Below are 18,414 nucleotides of genomic sequence, written 5' to 3' on the forward strand. Positions count from 1 at the left end.
CCACCAACCTTCCGATCAGTAGGTGACCTCCTCTACCTTCTGAGCTACAGTCACCCCAAAATGTGTTTTTAAAGTTTATCAACATAAATAAATTGATCAGAACCAAAAACAAACAACACTTTCAAACTATCAAACCAATTCAAAACATTAAAATGAAAAATGAGCTGCTATTAAGACTTTGCATGCCTCATCGCCATCCAAGACCTGATTATTTTCAGGATGCTGTCCAAAGTCAATGTTGTCAGCCCTCACTTCTCTCTGTTCCCACTTTGAACCCCACTGTGCAGGCTGGGAAATTCCTGCCACAGAAGCCACAGTATGTTGAAAAGAACCTGAAGTCAAAAATTGAAGAATTGAAAGAAGTTTTGTTGTCGCTGGTATTGCGTGACTCCTTTAGGTTGAAAGTTCCAGGTCATCTCCGAGTTCTCTAAAATCTCATGCTGTACCTTCACTATGCACCAATAACTGCTGCAATATCAAGGCCAAAAATGAGACGTGCTTTGGTAGCAGTAAAGTGCCTATTGTGAATGTTAGTAAATCTGTTTGTGATTTAAATATTCCCCTCCCTATATTTCCCTATATTGAGAAAGTGCATTAACACCCCATTAGTTATTATTATTATCCCTGGCTCTTTTCCAGTGGGCAACAAGCTTTCCTCTCACTGAAGCCAGCAGTTATTCAAATGACCACTCAATAGAATCAAGGTATACAGAAGAGCATCTCTGACTGCATCAGCAGAAAGCCACACTGATTGCCACTCATGTCAGCTAAGAACAAGAAACTGGAGCTACAATTCACATAAGCTCATCAAAATTAGAGGGCATGAGATGTTGCAAAGAATAGTGTGCTGTGTGTTCAGAGATGCTCTTCTGCATACTTTCGTTGGCTTCCTATCTAGTTGAGGCAGTTTGGCCTGACCTCTGGCATCAGCGCAGCACTTTCAGCCAGATAACTGCTGTTTACTGGATATTTTCTCTTTTTCAGAACAGTCTCTTTAAACCCTAGAGATGTTTGTGCAAGAAATTCCCAGTAGATAAGCAGTTTTGTGTAAAAGATGCGTAAAAATCATGACTATAGTTCAGATTAAAGTCCATAATAGAGCATGATATTATAATACATAACAATATTATGTTACATGGGTTATGAAGTCTTGGCTTAATTTTTGTGATTGATAAGACAGAATCAGGAAGCAAATGAGGTGGAATATGTTATCATTTCTTTCGTCATCAAGTCTGTGTTTCTGCTCTTTCGGACTAAAAGACCATCCCGGATAGAATCTAAGCAGGGTCAGTAGTCTGGACTCCCATAAAAGCAGTCAAATGCACATGTTTCAAGACAAAATTGTTTTAGTGTTGATCAGTGTGTTAGTGTTAGTCTAGCCTGGGGTGACTCTAGACTGTGGGAAGATGTAATAATATGTTTGTTTGTTTGTTTGTTTTTTTAATATATAATGCAAAAAGCAACAAATCTCCATTTTCAGATGTATGTGGGAATGTATTTATTGAATTATTGTATTTATTGAATGTTGCCGGGGAAACATGGCAACATGGATGCGTAATGTCACTGCATGGTCATACACATGAACACTAATGTAACCTGTAACCTGAAAAAAAAGTCACTAAAGTCTGAAAAGATCACTTCTTTAACACCATTACACCATTAGCCCCGTGCCATTGTCTTCCCCCAACCCTGCTGACTGAAATGACATCACTTTCAGCAAATTTAGGACTTAATGAGACCACCACACATGAACACACACTAATAATAACATTTATGAAAATTTAGACAATACTTTAAAAAAAGTTACAAAAAAGTTCTTGGTTTACTGCTGCTAACAAATATTACATGGGCTGTTTACCAGAGTATAACAAGCGATTAACAAACATCCTCTTTTTGGTGTATTTGGCCAGACTCCTTGGACATCCCAGCAGGAGGAAGAGAGCGGGATAAGGTGAGGAAAAAAGTAGTAGTAGTAAGGGGAGGAGGAGGAAGAGGACGGTCGGTGTCTGTTCCGCTTGGATGGCCGAAGCAGTGAGGAGGCTGGTCGGTAGGGGAGACAGACAAGACAGCGCTCGCTCTCTCTCCCTCTCTGTCTCCCTCTCTCTCTCTTCCTTCTCTGGCTTTCTACTCCGCCGCGTGTGCGTGCGTCCCGCTCCGCTCCAGCACGGTTCGAGTACAGGCAGGGAGGGAGGGGAGACTTGACGCATCGGAGTGAGCGAGCAGCACACAGAGGCTTTCCACTTTCCAATATGCAACCCGCGAGACGCCACACCGTCAGCTACTCGTGCTACTGACACTCAGAGACACAGGGAGACAGGGAGAGAGGGGCAGGGAGGCAGGGATGGAGACACAGTAGCGCCGCACAGACGAGAAGAGCGCAGTGATAACACAAAAGAAGGGAGCAGCGCCTTTTGCGCACAACTCAGACGGGGAGGCTATCTATTTTTGCCCGGGAGCGTTGCCGAGACTTGACAGTGATGTGTGTGCGCACAGTTTTGTTTAGTGACAAAATACGGATTAATCTGCGGCCGTGAATTCTTTGGAGATATCACTTCTGCGAGGAAAGGTAAGATGTGCGGTTAATAAGAGTGGGAGCAGTTGTAGTAGTAGTACAAGTAGTAGTGTGTTCTTTTTCACATGGTTACTTCAGCATTTGTCAAGTTAAACCTCCAGCAGCCCAGCTGCTGAGCTCCCGAGCTGTGAGTGGGAGCTCAGAAACAAACAGATCCCGCTCCGCATCCCAACTTTTCCCAGATTACATTAAAGCCCTGACGCTGTGTTACGGGATGCGGCGGGGCGGGATTGCCTTCTCTGAATTTCACCCTCTGCTGATCCCATTTGCCTGTCTACTTTGTTGTGGGACTATCATGGTGGAAGCGAAAGTAATCTGCGTGTGTGTGTGTGTGTGTGTGAGCGTCTCACTGATCGGTGCAGATGTTTAGTAATCCTCCAGCGCTGACCCTCCCTTCAATAATCCCTGCGGATTTGAGGCTGATTACGCCGCCGCCTCCGCTGCCGTTGCTACTGCTGACCACCTACGGCGGCCCCCAGGAATCCGTCTAAGTCCTGTACACAGCGAAATTAAGGAAAAGGAGGGGGGTGGGGGGTGTACGTTTTCTTAGAATCCCCTTTGAATACCACAGGTATTATAAGGGGGCGGGAACACCCACTTTAATTTACGCACCTTTTTAGGATTTCCACTGAAGTGAACAGGAACAAAGATGTTTTCATTCTAGTCCCTCTCATGTGGCCACTTTGTTGCCTCATACTGTAGTGAATCAGCCTTTATGTCACTAATGGTTTCAATCAGTGCATCTGCCAGTCACTACATAATTCTGTGTCTGTGGGTCTGTGCAGGCCTGGAGTCTACAATGGCCAGCAAATGCCATATAAGCCCAGTTTAATATGTTTTATAGATGTGGGCATCTGTGCGTTTTCAGCACATCTGACATGCTAAACCGAAACGGCTCTTCAAAATGATAACTGAAAGGGATTCTGTTAGAGTTTTCCATCCTCAGAAAAAGAACCTGAAATTAATGCAGGCACCAGGAGGAGGAAATGTGTCAATATAATGTTAACACCAGGCAGGGCAAGACCATGTGCTGCACATGAGCATCAATCCGCTGGCGTGCCTACCTACATTGTTCATTCAGCATTAGGTTTTTATGTCTGAGTGAGCAGCTCCAGTGACTCTCTGTGTGTAATCTGTTGCACAGGCTTGTCATCCGCCTTGACGAGCGCTGAACTTATTCTAAAGGTCAGCAGCGAGAAAAAGGAGAAACACTTCACTTTCAAAAGGGTTCAGGATTGGGGATTATTCCTCAGCTCCGTCTTATTTTTTGAACAGCAGTGCACGGTATCGCCTCGAAACCCCAAAACGGAGAACAGAGACTCTCCTGAGAATCCAAGCATAAATATTTAAGAGAGTTAAAAAATATTGTGCGTGTAATTTAACTACCAAATGGCCTAAAACTTTTCATACAAAGACGCATAATTATACAGAGGCAAACTGAAGCACAATTAGCAGCCCGTTGGCTTCAGCTCATGACACACAAATGTTAATGATAATTGCTGCGCTTGACTGATATTTGCCTGCCTGCCTGATGCGGCCAAGGCGGTCCAGATGCAGGCTTGCACTGAAAAAAGAAAAAACAGCACTTTAATGGTTGGCGGCATGAAAACCAACAAGCCTGTCAGGAATGACAGGGTGCAGAAGTGACATTAAAAATACCCCGGGATAGGTGCATTTAGAGGCCTGGCATAAAAATTTCATTGCGTGGTTTCCTCGGGAAAGTATTGCAGAAATGTGTCATCAAGGTCATTTTTATTTCATGCCTCTTCGGGAAAGCTAGCCGAAGGAGAGGAACAGCAGATAAAGAGAATGCGTGAGTCTGAATGCATGCAGATATGTCACAGGACGTCCTGAAAGTACAAACATTACAACCACTGTAGTCTCTGTGAGAGGCAGAAGCTGGGTGGGAGTTGGTGAGGCTGCGCATAATGAGACTTGTTGCTCGCTCCTATCCTACAGTTTGCTGTGTAATCTGCAGTGACGTATGGCTGTTAATGGCCGTGAAGTTCTGCAGATGTATTTTCCAAGCCACTTCTTCTCCTGGCCACGGAATGCTTCCCTTCCTTTATGTTTTGAGGTGTTTGATGGGCTAAAACACAGAGAAGAGGGAGTTAATTGTACCGTTATTATAGTTTTTTAAGTTCTTGTTAGTTTTTATTTCATTTTGAAATAAATGAAATGAAATGAATTTTATTTCAGTTTGCTCGTTTCTGATTAGTTTTTATAGTTTTAGTTTAGTTTGTACAAGTTAAGTAAGTAAGTATTGATTATTACTTATTATTTAATTTATGGCAAATGTCAGAGGCAAGAGTTGGAAAATCAGTACAGATATTACAACATTAACAGAACCTTTTGAAAGCAGTTGATTTACAGGCTCAATAAAAACATCCATCAAACCCTCATCAGGCAGTTTTTGATAACAACTCATTTTACCAAATTAACAAATACTAAGGCTTCAGATATTTTCTTTATTATTTTATTTTAGCCTGTTTTCCAAGTTCATTTTTTCTCCTAGGTTCAGTTTTTATTTTTTATTTTGGTAACTAAAATAAATCTAGTTTTACTATTTAGTTCAGCTTTAACTATGATAACTAATGGTAATTGTTGTTTGATTGCCTGTTACCCACTTGAGTCAGTTCTCCTGCATAAATGTAAAAATGCAGAAAATTCTCAGGTTTCCACGTCTCCAGTGTGGAGAGTCTCCACTTTTATTTATTGCATCAAAGTCAGTTTAATTTGTTTGTATGTTTTTGTTTGTTTTGCAGGTGTTGAATCATTTTTTTAAGTAATTTGAAGACAAACAAAAGGAAAGAAAAAAACCCATCACATTTTCAGGCTCATTTCGGATATTTTTAGTTGTTTTGTTATCCCAACAATCCAAGGTGAAAATATAATCAATTTACTGAATATAAGAAAAGAAATCTAAGAAGTCGGAAATTCTGAATGATACAATTTTTTTTGCAATGAGAAAAATAACTTGTTTCATTTTCTGTGAATCAAAAATTTGCTTCTGTTTCAGTTCTTTCTTACATTTCATAGAGTGCATTGTAATATATTTCCTAATTGTCAGCTGAAGCTGTAAACCTTACAGGGGTCCTGACGTTTCCATATTGAGAATCACGGTTGTTTAGTCTCTACCGTTTGATCTCTCTTGTCTCTTTTATATAAGCTTCTAATAGACGGTGTAATATTTGTCATAGCTATTTGCACCCACCCCGCTGATCACACGTATGCTCAGTAACAAACAGTAAATAAAAACACACGCCTGGTGTCAGTTGTTTAGCATGGCTGCTTTTCAGCTTCACTCTGCTGGATTTTCAAAGCAAACAGCACCGTGAGATTTTTTTCCACAGCACCATAATGGATGAGGAAGCTGCAGGCCCCTGATACTACTTTACCAGAGTGTGGTGCGGTTTTATGTATGCCATGCATTACTTGTTTGGAATAATAGAGTTGTTTGACAAGCGGTGCTGCGAGTGTTGGGGGGGGAAAAAAATAATAAAAAATCTCGCCTGTCAAGCAGCATCCTGGAAAATTACATGTTTATTCCTCAGCCAAACTCTTAAAAAGGTACGATAGTTGTGATTAGGCTGTATTCCAGGAGTGTCAGCGCACCATCGGGCAGATACTGAAAAGATGAATTCTGTTTTCAGTGTGTGAAAGTGAAAGCGCTTTATGGAGTCAGCACAGAATGAAAGGGAAAGCGATGCAAGGACCTCACAGTGAGGCTAGCTTACAGTTTTGTGCATTTTGTTCTCGCTGTTTGGAACAGCTGCTGAAAAATACAATTACTGCCAAAACAAAAAGGCACCTCAAAAGCAGCGTCTCCAAATGAGTTGCCTTCAGTTTGATGTTTTCCTGCACACCACAAGCTGGTTTCATTGAAACAAATCTTTCATCTGCGTGGACTTACATATAAAATCATCCATCCGCTGCTGATAAAGAACTGTTGCATAATTTAGCCAAAGCAAGTTCATGAATAAGTCTGATTTACACAACAAAATACGTCCCACCACCCCCTTTGTACAACTGCGCGCACACTTCTGTGCATTGTCAGGACTAAGTACAATTGAGTATATAGTAGAGCTCTTCATTAACGTTAAGCATCCCGTCTTTGTGTTCATTCCTAATACTTTCATTTTACAAAATCTTGAAAGAAGGCTAAGTGACACAGCTTATGCTCCAGCTCTATTTATTCGGTCTCATTGGTTCTGTAAAATGCCCTATTTGTAATCCAATCATATTAGAATAATTTCCCTGGTTTGGCTATGCTTTATGATGATCTGTCACTTCTAGGCCTCCGGTTTCAAGGCACCGCACTCCTCTGGGGTGACTCTTCACAGACTGTCTGCGCCAGCAATGTTTCCTAGTTCAAACATTGTTGCGCACTGCCTCTCCTTGGGAATGGCTTTAATTGAGTGCTTAATAAGAGCAACGCCACACAGCAACCAACTTCGGCGGGGGGGTGGGGGAGATCTGAGCGCTGGGAATGTTGCATTATTAAACGTACTTATATAAGGCCCGCAAACATTTCCTTTCCAAGTAATCTTGGGATGAGGCCAGATTTGCAATTCTTCTTGATGCTACACCTCGTTTGAACGTGCGTGTGCTTTTCAGTAAAGAGCCGCACAAGCACATTCTCAGAGGTATATTGTGCTCCTCTGGGTGTGGCTGTTGTGTGAGAGACAGCGGTCCTCGCTGATTTAGTATAAGCGCTTGATAAGAACTGTGCTCCCCACGGGGTGTTGTTATTTTGTTTGAATCGAGATTAAAGGATTGAATAGAGCGGCTGGTACGACTCAAAAGAATGCAACAAATATACCCGAAACAATGTGTCCCTTTTTATCGATCGATTGATTTTTTCTTCACAGTTTTGTGGACAGAAACACACTGACAGAAACTAAGTGGCTTATCTTAAACTGCAGGGCTTACATGTAGCGTTTTTGTAAACATTCTCATAATTTTTTTTAACATCTCTTTAAAATTTATGCAAGGAAACCTGGTCTCTTAGCTCAATCTCTCCCCTGTGAAAAAGTGTATTTTCATGTGTTATTATACCACGGGTTGAGTTACACAAGATCTTTCAAATAGCAGTTATACACAGCAACATAAATTCATATAATTTACATAAAATGCCATATAAGACCAATAAGCCATTAGAATTGTTTATGATCTCCATTATAAACCGTCACACTCTGCAACATCTCAGCATCTCTTGATTATATCAAAAGAATAACAGCTTTTTGAGATAAAAATGGGATAAAAGTTGTTAATGAGGGAAAAATATCAAGGCTCTGTTATTCACTGTGAGTAAGGTGTTTTAGCTTGGAACTTCTTATTTATTTAAAGTAATCTTTTATTTATTTATTTCTTATTTTAAAAAAAAACAGTAGCACAGAACACAGTGAAATTATGAAATCCACAGCTCGTTTTGGAAATTCTGGCATCCAAATTCGACATTTTCACTAAATAGGTAAACATCTGTTGTGTATATTCAAACAGTCTGAAGGTTTGAGATGAAGCGTACAAATCTGACACAAAGGTGAGTTTTATTATTATGAGCCGTCCTGTCCGCTAGTGCTGTTGTTGAGCACCGTTGCAGAATTTGTAGCTCTGGATTAACCTTGAATGGGTCTGAACTTCAGCTCGACACTTAAAATGGTTTAACAGACTCTATAACAAACTTTGGATGGAGTTTGATACAGGATGGAGATGGATGCAGCTGGAGTTTATCGGAAATTCCTTTGTGTGTTTGCCGCGTGTCCATTTTGGAGACTAAACATCAGTCTTATCAGTTCTAGTCAGTTTTAACTATCATCTAACCTGCTAGTGAATTTAAACTTCAGAAAGTGTAACGGTAAATTGCTTCAAGTATTTCATAATTCTGGTGGTTTTTCACTCTAATTCTAGTTCAATGCTGGGAAACTAGTTTGAAACCAGGGGCAAAAATGTAGAGGATTATGTCCCCCCATTTGGACAATGCTAACTCACTGAGAATAAGAGAAGAAGTATAAATATATTTAAAATATATTAAGATATAGTGATAACATCGTTACGTTTGATTAAAACCTTCCAAGCACCAGACATCCATGGACATTGTTTTGTAGGCTAAATCTGTTCGGGCCTTTAAAAACACGTCCTGTTATGGCCGAAAAGTTATAAGTGAAAAAGCTTCTTTTAAGGATGTTACAAAGGCTTGAATTCAGCCTTATTTCAACCATTTACTAATTTATGTTAATGCATTGAGCAGTTTTCTTTTGATTAGAGCTCTAAAAGATGTCTAAATGATGCTCAGCCATCAAGGCTAGAATCTGTTTAAATGTGGCTCCAAAGTAAAAGTTAAAGCAGCGTCTGAATCACCCCAAGCCTTTGTGTGACAATTTTTGGTTATGAATGGTTACCAGACGGCCTTATACTTATGAGATGTTTGGGAAGAACTGTGTCTTTTCTTTTCTTAACCTTAAAATTAGACACAAAGGACGCTTTAGACATCTTCTCAAGCACTCAAGATGATGGCTTTTCACCTTCTACTTATTAACCAAATATCGATGCTGCTTATACGTCTGGTGAAGTCATCCTATTTTCAATGTCTTTTTGTTGCACAGTTGGAACAGCTTAATGATTCTCATAGAGGTGCACTTATTAGCTGTGCCTTTCATATATTTCCTATTGAGTTTTTTTAGTGGTCACATGCTGTATACATACTATAACACAGCGGTCCCCAACCCCTGGGTCCGTGAGTTTTTTAGTACCAGGCCGCAAGAGTTGAGGCTCGGGTGTGAAATTTATGGTTTTCAGGGTTTTTATGGTTATTTTTTTTAGCGTTTTTAGCATTAACTCGGTTTCCCTGGGTCTTTCCCCGTGTGTTATGAATAAATCTTCTTTTTTTTTTTTTTGCACCAGTACTGGTTTTATTTTGTTGTATTTATCCGCGACACCTTAAAGGCCGGTCTGACATAAACCGGTCCATGGCGCAAAAAAGGTTGGGGACTGCTGCTATAACATACAATACTAACAGAAAATATAAATATGTATTGTGTGTCTGCTAGTAAGATAATACAACTTACTCCAAATACCAACCCAAGGACACCCTGCTTGTTTTATTCAATTAAATGTTATTTATGTAGCGACAAATTACAACAACAGTCACGTCAAGGCTCTTTGTATTGTAAGTTGAAGATCCTGGAAACATAATGGTGCCAAAAAACTACTGAAGAATGCTCACAAAGAAAAACATTTTGGTGCCAGAATCCATTGTTTGTTTGGTTTGACATGAATATAAATGTTTCTGAATTAACCTAATCAGTCAGGGTTACATAACACTCTTTCACCCGCATGCACAGAGAAGTATTTCAAATGAATTTCTTGCAACAAAACAGATATTGAGCATAATGTTAATGTGCCAATTATTTCATAGACATAAGATGAAGTTGGTCAGTGGATGTTTTCCAGCTGTTAAATAAGGAAACTGTGATGTGTCATCTTAATTCATTATCATTACTTTCATTTTGTGGCTCATTTAAGTTTCTTAAGTAATTTTCCAAACTTGTATACCAAGAGGAAACAGTGTCCTAATGAGCACTCTTACGTCTAAGAAAAAAACCCCGTCATTTTCGTTTGGAGCAGCTAAATTTGGAGAGAACTGCAGATGTTGCAAAGCGCAGGTATTCAAAATCTCATCTACTTCTCAAATGAAATAATTAGGCATTCCAGAAAAGCACTGTTTGTTTATCAGACCAGATGTCTGTGATTCAGATAAATTAGATTATTTAGTCACTGTATCAAAGTGCAATCAACTGCTTCATTTATATATACCAAGGACATTAAGTGGGAAGAAAGACAAAGAAAGAAAGTAAGTAAGAAAAATATATTGCTATGGAACAGGACTCCATGTCTATTGGATAACAAATGCAAAATAAATAAATAAATCTGTCCATATTTTAATGGTCACTCCAGATCCTGTTCCTTTAGTCTTTATGTCAACAGCGCATGTGTATAGTTTAAGGTGAAAAAAGCATAAAGTTACTATATCGAATACCAAGACTCTGTGTTATATTATCCATATATATATTTTAGTGTATTCATATTCTCTCTAAAGTCTTTGAGACATGATTTTAGATGTAACTTTCACCCTAACCAGTCACATTGTTTTTTAGCTTTTGCTGCACTGTACAGATTAGAGTTTATACTCACTATGAATACAACCCTGTACCGTGGTGTAGTGGTTAGTACTATTGCCTCACAGCAAGAAGGTCCTGGGATGGTCCACATCCATCCCACAGTCCAAACATGCATGTCAGGGTAATTGGTGGTTCTGATGTGTAAGTGTGAACAGTTGTGTGTGTCTCTGTGATAGCCTGTTATATATCCCCTGTGTCTTGCCCTATGTCAGCTTCGACAGGCTCTAGAACAACCAACTCTGAAATGTAGAAGAAAATATTCGGTGCTACTTGTGATACCACAGGCAGCGTGAGGCTTTTTTTGTGCTTTTTTTACAGGTCTGTTCAAATGTATTCTACTACAGCTCTATTTACTCTCTATGCTTCTCGGGACTTGGCACCCTTTTTAGCTGCTGGCACTGTTTATGTCTAGTTGACTTTTTTAGAAACAAAAAATTATGTTATCCTGAAAAATGCACACTGTCTATAAACATTACAGATGGGTAGGACTGGTTACCTTTGCTGCCTAGCATCAGTATTAATGTTAGCGTTTTATTGTTAGCCATAGCTGCTAGCTGCTACTTTTAAGGAGAACAGATTGCTAATGTGGGTAAATACTAATAGTGTTTTATATTTTAATGTTATTGAAACAGAAGCTTTACTGACCTCTTCGAATTCTTCATGAAGACGGAGTGTGAGTCTTTAAAATGTTTCACCAAGTTTGCTGTTAATGTGTTCGGCTGCTAGTGAGGGGAGGGGCTGTGTGATGGCCTGTCTGCAGCAGTGCTGTGTGAGGATCTGTGTCAGCTGGAGGAGGTGGAGATCATACTGTTGGTATCAGCGCAGCTGCAAATCTAGTATTAATATATATTTTTAGCATCCATTAGTATATGAGTATTAATTTTTTGATAACCCTGCTTAATATCTTGTATGATATACTATGAAAGCTATAATATATTAAAGCACAAATGTTACTAAGATCCATAATTTCCATGTTTTATTTGAGCTATACATTCAGTGAGATTGGATTTAGATCATATTACAAAATGTGTTGTTGGCAACGTTACTGTATTTAGTAAGGAGTAACAGTGTGATTTTAATCTAAGTGGAAGGTTTTTTATGTCCTTATTTCAGAGAACCTTTCACATATTTTGATGAGGGTTTTTTTTTTAGGTTTTTTGTTTTTTCTAATGTTAATGATTTTTTTCAATAATATGTCCAGAGGTTACTTTTAGTTTTTTCCTGAGTGAAAATGAAAAATCAAATCAAATAATGGTTTTGACATTTTATATATTTTATTTTACACATCTTAAAATAAATGTTTCGGTTTTCTCCTAGATGATTTCTCAATAGCGAGCTGACACTTGGCAGGTGATACAGTTTAGAAAAGTAATTCGTCAGTTCCAAACTGTCCGAACTTACCACCCACACCAGCAGTGATGTGAATACACAGCAGCGAGCTGCTTTGTAGGGCTGTCACAGTTTAGCTTTATCACCACCAGACCTGCACCCAGACTTCACAAGAACCACATCGAGCAAGTACACTGTAAAAATTATGACTCATCAAGCCTGTGACATATCGTTAGCTTCATAGCATAAGTGCCTAAGTCATTGTCTGGTCAAAGTGACTTAGGCAATTATGCTATGAAGCTAACGATATGTACATTATTTCCACAACAAAGTTGCTGGTGTCCATTTTATGATTACTCTACAAGAACCTCTAAGACCTACTGTTAAGTCATGTCAGTGAATTGTAAATGTTTTGTTTGTTTATTTATTTATTTTCATTTTTGCCAAAGTTCGTTTACAGGAAAAAAGAAACAGGGAATCACACAAAACTGTTTGTCCTGCTGACGTACAGTAGGGTGATCCAAAACCAAGAGAGTCCTTCGGTGGTCTGTGTGCACAGCTGTTCTTTGTATTAATTTACACTTCATATCATGCTGTCATACCATAAATTTACCATAAAGTCACTCAGACCCAATACTAAGATGCTTTTCTTCAATTTTAACTCTACTTCTCAAATCATTAGAGCTGAGCAAATCTTTCGAAGCAATGACAAAAAACAGCCGGTGTAAAGAAATGCCACATCCACTGGTTAAAAGCTCTAAAACAGAAATGAAAAGTAAATGACAATTATCAGTGTAAACCAGCGTCCTCTGAGCAAGCACATTACTATTCCTGTTCACTCTTATGCCCCTATTTTGGCACTCATTTGTCAAACACACTCATGTGGCTTTATTCCTCCTTTAATGAACTGCAAACCTTCTGCTTTTTGATTAAAACAATTTCAGTGAATGCATCATACATCTTTGTATGTGCTGTAAATTTCAGTCATTAAAGCAAACCCTACAGTTTCCTTTATATAAGTGATGATTAAAATAAATGGGCCCAACTCATGTTGAGAAAAAGTGAGAAATGCACGTGTTTTTATGGTGGGTACCACAACTTGTAATACTGAACCATTTTTCAAGTCTAATATTTTTTGTAATGGCCAAGTCTAATATGATTGACTCGTTATCTGTAACATTTTGTTTTTATCGATATTTATTGCACAAATAAACGTCTAACGGTTTGCAAACATTTTCCTGCAGCTGTGCATACTGCAAGAATCAATGCAAGCCTGACATTGTGGCGGCTTTACTCTTCTTCGTTCTTGCTCGTTTACTGGTTTTCATTCAAACACATCCTTGTATGTTTTCCTTTGTGTTTTTTGGCTCACTGAGTGCAGGAAAGGATCTGGGCTGCAATAACTTAAAATAACTTAAAAATGTCTAAATAAATGTGTTCTCCTTTGGCGATCAAGCACTAATATAGGAAACTGCTTATTTTGAAGAAATATGAAAAACATATGTGAATATATTTTTAAAAAACTGATTTATTAATGTAAATAAATCTGAAGTGCTGTCTGTTTTTGTCATTCTGCCTTTGGACAATCAGTATTCTCTATCAAAGCTTCAACTCAATAAAATTCCCAGTCTGATACCATTAAGTAAAAATTGAAATATTAGCTAAAAGAGTCACAATGTTTAGTTATTTATTTTCTTCCTGTTAGGTGTTTATGGGTGCTTTAAGCTACCTCTGGTAAAATGCATACAAATGATAACATTTATATTAATATTGTGCATGATACCATTTTAAGTCAAATCCATTTAAAATGTAAAATAAAACTAATGAATTGCAGTTGGTCTGTGCATTATTAAGTAAAATTTCGGTGATTTTTCAACTTAAATATTAAATAGCTTCATTAATTTTGTACTATTTTGTTGAATGAATTTGCATTTTAGATATATTGTAACTAAATAAGCTATTTAAGATCTTTAAAGCTACCTCTAAAGATATAAGTAAAATATTAGTCATCTCTAAGAGTTTTACAGATTTATGGAATCAACAACCTTCCTTTCATGATGCTGCACTGTAGTCGGTGACAGTAGATATCTGTGCTTATCTTGCCCGTGTTTTCAGAACAGGTCAAAAGCACACGACTCTCAATGCTTTGTGCTATTTGCACAGCATGCAAGCATGAGAAGACTGTTCATGAAAGCTTGTGTATTCTGACTTCAAATAGCTTATATTTATGCTCTAGCTGTGTCGGGATTGTCACAAAAGCAGCATCCGCCTATTGCGTGCCACAACACATGAGCGCCTAATAAATGTAGCTGCCTTCTCTACAGGTGTTACAAACTGAGTTGTAGATAGACCTGTCTTGGAGCAGAGCTGCTCCTTTGATCACCTCTGGTTCTGTTTGGCTCTCCGCCCTGATATCACTGGACGATGGATCTCCTGGGACCAGTGCAGTACATTAACCAAACGTGTTATCTCCTCCCAAAGCTAATTTAATCCAAGGTACGATTCTGCTCTGCCTGCACAAAGACATCGGTTGCCTTTTGGAACAAGCATTTGCAGTAGACTGATTTTGGACTGCTCTCTGCATTGCCAAACTTTGGAGTGGAAACCAGTGTGGTAAGGGGATGAAGATTTAAAGATCTGTGCCCCTGCTGCACTCATACAGCCAAAATAATAACTGAGTGGTACTCTGAGTGGACAGAGTCCAATTCAAAACAAATGTATCATTCATTTGCTCGCAGATTTCTAGCAGCAGGTTGCTAATGCCGTTTATAATTACTACTGTGTATTTGCAAAAAGGTGCTGGTGCGAACTTACTGTTATAAACAAACGCCGGACTGTGACACCAGAGTGTCACGTTGTTATAGACACTTCTAATTTTAATACGCTGTTAACTGCATGAGGGGTGAAAATCTTTCAATTTTCTGGTCATTTGTTACTGACTGAATACATTGATTGTCTCCTCCTCTAATGCCCCAAAGCATCATCAGTCATTTCCCTTTACCAAAAGCAGCTGCAGTACATTACATCTATGAAATCTGATCCTTGAGTGGTTATAGAGCCCAACTGCAAATTATGGCAGGGAGTCAGGGAATATCAGCATTACAAAACGATTAATATATGCAAATTATAATTACTTTTTAATTTTTTAGCACCCGCAGTATTAGTAACAAGAGGAGTGGTAGCAGTAATGGTGACAGGAATCTTAGAGTAGATACTGGAAGCAGTCCTGTTATTGCTAATACAGTTGCCATTTTGGCACAGGGAAGAAATGGATGGATTAAAAAAAACAATCTGTCAACCTTTTTCCATTTCCTTCCTCCATTATTGCTTTTGCTTGTTAGATGCTTTGAATTTAGAGCAAAAGACAGAGAGTCACATTTGTAATATGACAAGCACTGGTTAATCTCTGCAAGCCTAACCACTACCTTTGTTAATCACAGCTCGGTACGCTCTGTGTAGCCAGATCATTTATCAACTTCCTTTTCCTTGGTATCAAGAAACCAAATAGATTACAGCAACAATAGGCAGGGGCAAGTTTGTGAAGCGCTCAGTAGTGTTATCTTTAGCTGCTGGGGTGCTTTATCAGGTCGAGCTGAAAAGAGTGGAGAGAGCCAAACCTGCACGCTGATACTGTAACAACAGCCTTTAATAAACTGGAAGAAAACTAAGTTACTGAAAGTAACGACAGTTCTGTGAGTATGAGTATGCTCTGTGAACTGTAACAGGACTTTTGAAGCACTCCACAAAGATGCACATTAGTATAATCTCTATCAAAAAGCAAACAAATTAAAAAAGACCTATAAATGAGTAAGGAGAAATACTCGAATTCCTTTCAAGCATACCGGAAGTGAGAAGTACATGCTTGTGCAAAAGGCTTGCTCCACCTCTAACTTCTCTATATCTTGCTAGTAAAATGTGAAAAAGGTGCATTCATTTATAGAAAAGTGCATTTATGGAAATACAGGATATAAGGGGGAAAAAACTTTGTACAATTCTTACAATCTGGAAAGTTAACATGTGGTATGACAACGTTTATTCTTCAACACAGCCTCAACTCTTTCAGGTGAACTTGTCATTTCTTTAGGAAGTCTTCAGGAATTGTTTATCAGGATTCATGAATGATATTACACAACGTTTTTTGTTTTGTTAATGTTGCGATCAGGCTTCAGGGGATTCCAGCCTGTAGCTCTATTTGTGTTTTTCAGTCAAAGCCTGACGGTACTTTTCTGTGTTTGTAACATGTTCGTCAATTTTGTCAAGATTCCCAGCACCACTGACCCAAGTCCTTAACCATGGCCAAATCTCCACCATGTTTTACTGTGGCTGTAAATGCTCACTGTTGTACCTCTCTCCTGATCCTTGCAAACATACTGATGAGAATTTGGTCCATAAAACCTGTTGTGTAATCTGGTGTACCTCAGCTTTTTTCTTCATGTTTGTCTTACTTAATGGCTTCTTGACAGCCACCCTTCCAATCAGGCTTTGGTGAATAGTAGATCAGCTGAAGGACCAGATACATCATCATTATTTTATGTCTTCTACTGTAGATGCTTTTTAGGGCTGCCACTTATCTAGTTTCCTCAAACTTTTAAAGGACACACTGGACAATGTCCCGAGATATTACAAGGTTGTCGCTAGTAGCTCCTTGGGAATCACTTTGTTGCAAAAAGTACTGTTTATAGCTGTCAAACTGTGTTATCGGTGGGCTTTTTCACAGGTATAACTAAAGAAATTGTAAAAAAAAGTATGTGTTTTTGTGACAGGTTGCTATTAAAATGCCTAAACGTCCAATGTAAAATTGCTTTTCTACTAGATGTAGATGAAATACTGGTTTATCCATTGAGTTACGGACTTTTTTTCTCGTTTAATCACTTGTGCATGCTTAAAAGACCTTCTGATTTCTACATTTAGAAATCTGACGTGGAAAACTTCCTATGCTCCTCCTTCAGGAATAAGTTCATTCTGCCATTCAGTGTGTGCCCTGGATTTGTCTTTTTCCATATATTTTACATTCTTTGAGTCTGCTTTTGAGTGATTGGTCTGATATGTCTAAATTGTCATTGTCTGCTGCCTAAGGCACAGTCTCAGACCAAACTACCATGTATTAATGGAGCAATGGAGAAAATATTGTATTAAATAAACCGGTAATACAACTCCAAAGCCTTTATCTACTCAGCTAACTCCTAACACATCATACAAAAGTGCTTGGTCATACCCCGAAAATGTGACTTCAGGGCAGGTATCAGGTTATGACAAGTTGCAAGCAAAACTGGATTCCTTACTGTGATGGTAAACCTACAGGACACACTTCAATATAACTGTGTCTGGATTTAAGCACACTGCAACACAACAACTGTGTTGGCCTTTTTTTAGTTTTCATCCAGCGTTCTGTAATTCATATCAAAACATTAGTAAAGACAAAGATTCAGGACTGGGAAAAAGAGACTGTGTGCCACAAACAACCACAGGTGTGCATTTAATGACCAACAAATTTTCAACAGGAAATATATTTTCACTGAAGCTATTTTTTTACTTACACAATAAACAAATGTTAGTGAATGTACTTTTTAGATCCAAACAACATTTAGACTTGGGGAAAAACAACTGATCGTAACCAAAGGGCTTCTAAACCACAGAGATGACCCAGCATGTGACTCTTTTGCACAGCCCTACATTTGTTCACTGTCTCTGCTGCAGCTCACAAATGTGGTTCTTCATAGGTTATAGCTATTTATGATGTAGGAACACAACACTGCATTTGTCTGTTGTTCTTTAAAGTGACCTTAACACACACCCTTTACTGTTTGGTTGATTGTTGTAGTGTTCCCTCGGCGTTCACCAGTGAAAGCTGCTGTACGGTTAGATGTGTTGCTGAACTGCACTCTTATATGTCGTCATGCTAAATGTTTTGCGCTTGCAAATTAACGCTGGTGTAAAAATTTTTGAGGAAAGTATCACCACAAATAAATGCATTAGCTTAATAGACACATGGCTTGGTGGTTTTATAAGAGAGCATATTAAAATGCAAAAAAAATGTTCTCTAGGATGAGGCACAGCCTTATACCACTGATGTACCCAAGACACATCCTGACAACCCTCTATATGATGTATGGAGATAAAAGACCTCTTTTCTGTAGGTGTAGACAGGAGACAGAGCTGGAAGGTAGAGAATCTGAGATTAATGAGAGCGTGGCCTACTCAAACAGTTTCGTGTGCCTGTTTTGGTTTTTTTAGTGGTTTTGTCTCACTTTTCCTGACTGTGTTTTAAAACTTTGTGCCGTCTATATTGAATCACAGCAGGGGTGGCAAAACAGAATTCTTCTGTGCTCCTTT

General features: G+C 38.7%; 1 protein-coding gene and 1 long non-coding RNA gene across 4 annotated transcripts in view; one reads left to right on the plus strand and one right to left on the minus strand.

Moving 5' to 3' along the window:
* Positions 1-1,146: 1,146 nt before the first annotated feature.
* cntn4 (contactin 4) overlaps positions 1,147-18,414 on the plus strand; it is a 194,323-nt gene continuing 177,055 nt past the window's right edge. For 2 of the 3 annotated variants that reach the window (XM_005450133.4, XM_005450135.4), the window contains exon 1: positions 1,813-2,566. The gene's annotated coding sequence lies outside the window, so the exon portion shown is untranslated. Of the gene's footprint in view, positions 1,287-1,812; positions 2,567-18,414 lie in introns of those variants that run through there. The other variant, XM_025907489.1, reaches the window with a different exon arrangement.
* LOC106098046 (uncharacterized) lies at positions 2,573-11,511 on the minus strand. The gene is made up of 3 exons (XR_001224139.2): positions 11,398-11,511; positions 3,185-4,661; positions 2,573-3,066 (listed from the first exon to the last, which is right to left on the minus strand). It is a non-coding gene; the product is annotated as an uncharacterized LOC106098046 (long non-coding RNA).

This window comes from Oreochromis niloticus, linkage group LG5 (genome assembly GCF_001858045.2).
Source record: "Oreochromis niloticus isolate F11D_XX linkage group LG5, O_niloticus_UMD_NMBU, whole genome shotgun sequence".
In the NCBI taxonomy this organism is placed as follows: Eukaryota; Metazoa; Chordata; class Actinopteri; order Cichliformes; family Cichlidae; genus Oreochromis; species Oreochromis niloticus.